The following is an 8,337-nucleotide window of genomic DNA, read 5'->3' as shown; positions in this document are numbered from 1 at the left end:
ATCGAGGGGCCTGAGGCCGACTGCCTCCTGAGCCTGGCCACCGCAGAACGACTGAAACTGGTTGACATCTTATACCGAGTGGCTGACAAACCAGCTATCATCCAAAAATTCCCCAAGCTCTTTCAAGGCCTGGGAAAAATGAAGAACTGCCAAATAAGACTACACATAAACGAACAAGTCACACCGGTAGCACAGCATCACCGGAAAATCCTGTTTCACCTGCAACAAGCCGTGGAGAAGGAGCTCCAAGATCTACTGGAAGCAGATATCATAGAAAGAACAGATGGACCAACGCCATGGGTCTCCCCGGTGGTGGTAGTCCCGAAGAAAGGGGAAACCAGCCGAGTCCGCCTATGTGTGGATATGAGGGCGCCCAACATGGCAATAGAGAGAGAGAGACATCCAGGCCCTCACATCAGTGACATGATCACGTCACTCAACGGAGCCAAGATATTTTCAAAACTAGACCTCAACAAAGGATACCACCAGCTAGAATTGCATGAAAGTTCAAGATATATCACGACATTCTCGACACACCTCGGGCTATTCAGGTATAAAAGACTAAGTTTCGGAGTGTCATCAGCAGCGGAATTATTCCAAGAGGCAATCAGGAGAACAATACATCACATTCCACATGTCCTAAACTACATCGATGACATCCTTGTATATGGAGCAACGACTCAAGAACACGACAAAGCACTAGATCAGGTCTGTCATGCACTCATGGAAGCCAACCTCACACTCAACAGAGACAAGTGTGAATTTCACAAACCGACGCTGAAATTTTTCGGCCACATATTCTCTGGAAGTGGCATGAAACCAGACCCAGAAAAGGTAGCAGCGCTAAACAACACACCAAGCCCAGACGACGTGGGCGATGTACGATCGTTCCTAGGCATGGCCCGCTACTGTTCCAGATATATACCTGACTACACCACGTTAAGTGAGGATGCTCACTTAAGTGAGGATGCCACGTTAAGTGAGGATGCTCACCACGTTAAGTGAGGATGCTCACCAAGCAAGGACAACCTTTTCAATGGTCCACCCAATGTGAAGGGGCGTTCAGAGAGATCAAAAGAACTGTAGAGTCGGCCAAAAATTTGGCTTACTTCAATCCGAAAAAGAAAACAGAGATAACAGTGGACGCCAGCCCCGTAGGACTAGGAGCCATCCTAGCACAATATGAGAGAGAAGAAGATCAGCGACACATAGTAGCGTATGCCAGCAGAAGTCTAACAGACACGGAAAGAGCGCATTCACAGCCAGAAAAAGAAAGCCTGGCCGTTGTCTGGGCGTGTGAACACTTTCACATCTTCATCTTTGGGAAACACTTTACACTAGTGACTGACCATCAAGCCTTGACCACAATTTTTGGAAACCCGTGAGCAAAAATGCCACCAAGAATAGAGCGATGGGGCCTCCGACTCCAGGAGTACACCTACACCATCATTCACAAGCCAGGAAAAGCTGCAAACCCCGCAGACTACATGTCCCGGCACCCCATCAGATCCAGCAAATCAGAACAATCAATCGCGGACGAATACATTCACTTTGTAGTAGACCAAGCGAGACCTCCGGCTGTTCCACTGGAAGCCATTTGTGAAGCGACGCAAACAGATGCCACCCTGCAAGAGGTGAAACGTCGGATTCAAACCAACAGCTGGAGACACATGCAAAGGAGTGAACAAAACGACCAAGAAATGGCGGCATTCAAACATGTCCACGACGAACTGTCAATAGCAACAAATGGTCTCGTTTTACGAGACACCAGAATAGTGATCCCACGACAACTCAGACAAGGGGTCATTAATTTAGCGCATGAAGGGCACCGGGGCATAGTAGCCACAAAAAGAGCACTCCGTGAAAGAGTCTGGTTTCCAACACTAGACCTGATGGTAGAGACAACCCTGAAAGATTGCCCGCAATGTCAACTGGTGAGCCGTCCGGATCCTCCTGCACCGCCACAAATGTCTCCACTACCGGAGGGTGTCTGGCAACACGTTGCCATCGACTTCTTTGGGCCAATAAAATCGGGCCAATATGTCCTGGTCATCATGGACGAGTACTCCAGACTCCCCGTCGCACAACTGTGCTCATCCACGAAAGCATTGAGTACCATACCGATACTAGAGGAAGTCTTTGCCGCATGGGGCATTCCCCTAGTGGTGAAGTCAGAGAACGGGCCTCCATTCAGCAGCCACGACTTTGCTGCTTTTGCTCAACACCTCAACTTCAAGCACCGCAAGATCACACCATTATGGCCTCAGGCCAACGGAATGGTTGAACGCTTCATGTCCACAATCAAGAAAGCCATTCAGCAAGCAGAACTCACCGGAAAGAGCTTTCAGATGGCACTCAACGAGGTACTGCGAGCATACTGAAACACGCCTCATTCCACCACAGGCAAGTGTCCTGCCACTCTCATGCTGGGACGCCCAGTGCGCACCAGACTACCGATGATGACGATGGCAGCGAACGAACAGTATCCCGACTCTGACCATGAGGAGATGGCAGCCAGAGACAAGATAAAGAAAGAAAAGATGAAGGACTATGCGGATGAACGGCGACGTGCTACGTCCCCTCAAATACAAGAAGAAGACTGGGTGCTGGCACGACAAGAGCAGCCCCGGAAGACTGATAGCAAGTATCATGAGGTTCCGCTGAAAGTGATACAACAAAAAGGAACTATGATTACTGCAGAGACCGACGGAAGAAGACTCACCAGGAACGTGACGTATTTTAAAAAGTGCGGACCCAACATTAAGGAACTACTGACTGAACTGAAAATAGAGAAGAGAGAACCAGAGACACTGCCGCACCACAGTCAGGCATTGATGGAAATGGCTGACGAGAACGAGCGTGACAATCCTGAACTCCAGGCACGCCCCAGACGGGTCATCACACAACCGTCTCGCCTTATTGAGGAACTTTAAAGAGACAGCTGCTGTGTTGGTCATATTCTGTTTTCTTATTTACAGAGGGGGGAGATGTAATGGCGCCGATGTAATAGTGCACAATGACCAAACAGGTCAGGCACTAGGACCGGCCTGAGTGGGGACCAGGGCGGGCGGAAAGGGAGGAGCGGAGGGCTAGGGACGGAAGTTAGCCGTTAGCCCTGGAAGAGGATAGACGTAATAAAGGAGCTGACCAGCAAGAACCCTGTGTCTGTGTCTCTTTCTGTCCACGGGGATACTACACGCTGGATCACTATTACGAGAAAATTCAACTTGAGAAGACTCTACTTTGTTCAGTGATTGACAGAAATGCTACGGGCTTATTAGCAATGATATTCTACTTTTCAACCTTCCAGTACAATCCATATTTTAATAGTAAAACATTGGTTTAGAAATACTTAGGAAGATGTTTGCAATGAAACAGGCATTTCATAATGTAGATATGGGGACATTCCGCCTATTCAATAAAGAAATTTGTCTTTAAGACAGAAAAATCAAGACGTAAGATGATATGTTTGTCACTCAACGGCACAACTCACCTTGTAATTAATAAAGTGGAGATATATTCTTGGTCAGAAGAATAGGGTCTACATGAAAGCACTTGAAATAGGCACCAGTAGCACATGGCTCAAATCTGGGATAAAAATCGGGTTGAAGTAACAGATTTTTTTTTTTTAAGTATTATTTTTTTGCAAAAATACTGCACCTCTTCTGAAGCTTCATTGGGGGATTTCAAATGATAATAAGTGTTGAAGAAGTGGTAAATTCTTGAGTACTTTGTCTCATATAATATGCTTTATAATCTTACATGCCTTTTGCTTGTCTGCTGCTGCAGGCAGGATACCTCCCACAACGTAATGTTTTTTTTTGTAATCTAATATTTTAGGGCAACAAAAGCGTACCTTTCGCCTTAGTTTTCGTCTCCGTAAGAATCGCCCCACTCCAGTGGAAGGGCCGGCTCGCCAAACTCTATGTTTTCAATATTTTTGTTTTAAATAAGCAGCGCAGAACGGGAGACATGCTGTGTTGCTTACTAAATTCATAAAATATTGAAAAATATAGAGCTAAACAAGCCGCGCCATTTGTTTTTTTTTAAATTGAAGTCAGGCAGTTGGGCGGGGAAACGCAGACCGATTTCCGCCTGGTCCTAATATGGAGACGTTATCTGCTACGATAATAGAGAGGAGACGTACGCGCGCCCCCGAGAGGAGGCTTCTCAGTTCTCACGGCTCAGTCTCCTCCTCCCCAACGCGACTCGGCTCGGAGTGGTCCGAATGCCGATGGCGTAGACAAAGGGAGACTCACATGGGCAAAACAGTGGGGAGTAGTTCGAGGACGGTAAGTCAGAGATATCAAGAATAATATTAACCTACTGAAAGGACACAGCAAACATCCATTTACTGCCCCAAAGCTTCGGAAGTAAATTTAAAGCTCAGCGATTCTATTCTCATCAGTTGGGGCCGGTCCACGAAACATGTACAAGGCAACCCGTTGATTGTATTCGGGGCGTTCGTGGACGTGGGAATCCACTACTCATTTCCCCTCCCATTGGCCTTCGACATAAACAATTTTAGCTACCTCCGTCCTTAATGCCACTGCCCCGTAGAATTACAACCCAGCCAGGCATGCCGTTGACCGCTTCCCCAACGGGACAATCTAAAATGCTCGCCAGACTCCATACAGAGACTCGTTCAAGACCCCACTGTTAAGCCTACACTTTACAACCATGGGACAACGAAGCCCGTAGAGGCCCAAATCCACTCGTATGCGCCTACGCACCCCTGACTCTCGAAGTCCTGTCGGTGTGGAGCCTTCCATAAAACTCCAGCCTATACCCAGGACTCCAGACGCGCACTAGACTTTATAAAGCGCAGGTGGTTGGAGGCTGAACTTCATTGGCTTTGTACAGCGATATCTCGGGGGTGGAAAGGTCATGGCCCTGTGAACTGGTAGACTTTACAGTCTGTTATTCTTTGTAGTCGTCTAGGGAGCATTCTGTTTAGTCACCCATTTCTCATATAACTAGGTTGACCCCTTTTTCAGACAAAAAAACCAGGACGGCAATAGACACAAAAATAACCACACATGCTCTAACTACTGTGAACATATTAACTTCTCTTTTCAAGTATATATATATATATAATGCATGACACTTAAAGACTCCCTCCTCCCCATACTTTGTTACAAGGGCAGGCTTGAGCCCCCCCTTGGGTGATTGGCTCCGTGGACGTTAATTCGCCCCTAATTAAATCCTGCTGTGCTGCAGTGAATGAGACCATGCAGTACATCAGGAGCCCCTTATCAAATAAACTGTGTCCCACGTGAAATGGTAGGGCTAGTGTAACATGAGCCTGCACAGCACTATTAAAGTGTGGGTGATCACTCGCCTCTCTTTAAACCAGAACATGTGATTATTTTTTGGAAAATGTGTCGGGACACCGGCACAGTCCATGAAAAACTGAGACTGTCCAGGCTAATCGTGGACTTCTGTTCACCTTACACATAACGGATTTTCCTTTCCCCTCATCTTTTAGATTTTAGCTTTGATTGTGCACATGTACTAGCGCCCGGTGCCTAGGCCAAGCCAGATCTGGCCTAAGCAGTACCTACGTAGTACTGCTTAGGCCAGATCTGGCTTGGTAAATGTAGCCTTTCATTTAGTGCAATGACCACGTTAGACTGGGTAACAAGCTCAAACACGTATAGTCTATATAAAGTACGTTGGATAAAGAATTGGTATAAAACACGCTTTTATAATAGTTACTCAATCCCCCAGCTCCTGGAATCGAGTTTTTAAAAAAAAAAATAAGTCATAATATACCTGCTTCCCTTCCCTTATTAAAACCCATCAGAAAAATACGTCACACCAGTGACCTAGAGAATGCATTCTGATGTTATAATGCGTATTCAAAAGTGCAAGAGTAAATAACTGTACTATGTCTATAGTAGAAATTTTAAAACTAAAAATGTGCTCCTTTTTGAAATCTCGAGTGGTTGCAGTGGGGGATTCTAAAAAAACAAGCCAAGTGACCGAGGTAGAAGTTCACACACAATGCCATTCAATAATTATGCATCTTGAATAGGGCTCCCGGGTTTATGGTATCTATATATATATATATATATATATATATATATATATTCACTGAAAAAACCATAGGTTTCACACATGTTATAGTTAGCGGAAATTTTAATCATAAAAAACCATTGAAATTCCCCCGTTATAGTTAGTGCAGGCAACTATAACTCACGCGACCGCAATCCTCTGCTGATGACATATGTGTCTTTATGAAAAAAAAATATTTGTAATATATGTATAGCTAAAATTTAATGGAAGAAGACATGGGCAAATAAGTGTCTAAATACAGTATTCGCATCAGCAGAGGATTGCGGTCGCGTGAGTTATAGTTGCCTGCACTAACTATAACGGGGGAATTTCAATGGTTATTTATGATTAAAATTTCCGCTAACTATAACATGTGTGAAACCTATGGTTTTTTCAGTGAATTTGCAAGGTTTTTTAAATGCTAATTCCTAACTATAACGTGTGTGAAACCTATGGTTTTTTCAGTGAATTTGTACGGTTTTTTAAATGCTAAGTTACTTTACGCCATTCGTGGCGTGCGCGCCCAGTTAACGCAGTTCGTTCCGTGCGCGCACGGTGCGCTTCGCGCACCGTGCGCGCACAGTGAGCACGCAGTGCACGCACGGTGGTCAGGCGGTGCGCTGCGCGCACCGCGTGCCCACGTTACGTGGGATGGGCCATGTACGCACGATGCGCTTCGCGCACCGTGCGCACATGGAGGACATATTATGCGCTTCGTTGTGAAAGGTAATCATTTATATTTTCATTTGGCTGAAAAAAAGCCATGCGCAAAAGGTGCCCTTCGGTGAACTTTTGCACACGGGGTGGGGATAGTGTGGATAGTTTTTTTTTTTTTATTAATTTTTACCGTACGCGTACGGTAAGCGTAATCGGCGATTTTTCGAAAAAAAATAAAATTGAATTTTTGGCCTTGGGGGTTCTTTGGGGACACCATCATCAATGCTAGGTGGTTAGGAACTGAATACATTGCCCCTTTAGATGTTTTTTGCCTTTGTTTTTGCTGCCTCACTCAGAGTGCGAGAGAGAAAATGGCGGCCGCCGCTTCCTGGTTTCGACCGATTCGAATGTTTACTTAGATCTAACAGCCAATCAGAATCGCGCTCGCGCACGGCACCGTACGCGTACGGTAAGCTTACCGTAAGCGCACGGTAAGCGCACCGTAAGCTGCCACAGATGTATATATTGATTTAAATGCTATTTTCTCAGGATCTACTGAACAGATTTACACCAAACCTACAAAAGGCACTTCCTTGACCTGAGGACTACCTCTCTGCCAAATTTCAAGTAACTCTGTTCAGCCGTTCGGGCTGTAGCTGTGTCTAAAGGTCCTATGGAAAAATGCATGGGAAAAACGCGTTTTGGGACCCCCCTTTTTTCTCAGCCCCCGCTTGACGAATCCCCCCGAGACTTTCAGGGTAGGAGCGGAGCGTAGCGCCCCACCTATTTTGAAAATTTCACGAGGATTCGTCGACCGGCGCCAAAGTTATTCCAAATAGAATGTTGCGGATTTCCTATGGAAACAGGGTCCTAACTATAACTATCTACTGGCGACCGCCAGTAGATTATATATATATATATATATATATATATATATATATATATATATATATATATATATATATTTTAACATTCCAGTCTTTATTTGTCTGTATTAATTTTTTGGCAATCTTATTGGTATTTTTTCATTTTGTGTTTTGTGAACAAGTGAGGTCACAAAAATGTACATTTCCACATTTATTTAACTCATAAATGCGCACTCATGCTCTAATAATTGTTGTATACTAGCAAACTAAGTAGCCACATACAGCATACCAACACACGCACATACTAGAAAGGTATGTTAATACAGGCCAATATTTTACGAAATTCCATCCTGTTTTTAAATTCCCCATTCCGTAGATTTGCTCAGCTGTTGACCTGGAATTCCTGAACGAGCACAGAAAGACACTTATTAAACGCTTGATTATAAGTAATTTTCTACTTTTAAAGATGAAAGCAGACAGATCTATGTGTAAAAATGGAAAACTGGGAGCCTTAATCATAAACAGGCTTGATATGGGGTGGGGGGTGTACGTTTCCAGTGCATACATCACTAAAGAGATCCCTGGGCATGAAGGGGATTGAATTTGTTCTTTCACATTGGTAGTATGTCACACCACACCTCCACCCTGCAATTATGCCCTGCACCCCAGGCTTGATAACTTGCATATTCCGAAGCCTCCCAGCTAGTGATAATTCAGACGACTACTGGAGACACTCCACTTAGAGGCACCATAAAAT

General features: G+C 44.9%; 1 protein-coding gene across 5 annotated transcripts in view; it reads left to right on the top strand.

The window, feature by feature from the left end:
* The first annotated feature begins 4,154 nt into the window (after positions 1 to 4,154).
* Positions 4,155 to 8,337, top strand: part of MARF1 (meiosis regulator and mRNA stability factor 1) — an 891,622-nt gene continuing 887,439 nt past the window's right edge. For all 5 annotated transcript variants that reach the window (XM_085632075.1, XM_085632071.1, XM_085632074.1 and 2 more), the window contains exon 1: positions 4,155 to 4,292. The gene's annotated coding sequence lies outside the window, so the exon portion shown is untranslated. The remainder of the gene's footprint in view (positions 4,293 to 8,337) is intronic.

Source organism: Triturus cristatus, chromosome 10, assembly GCF_964204655.1.
Source record: "Triturus cristatus chromosome 10, aTriCri1.1, whole genome shotgun sequence".
Classification (NCBI taxonomy): Eukaryota; Metazoa; Chordata; class Amphibia; order Caudata; family Salamandridae; genus Triturus; species Triturus cristatus.
Note: the sequence above shows the minus strand (reverse complement) of the source record. Positions and strands in the feature narration are given on the sequence as shown.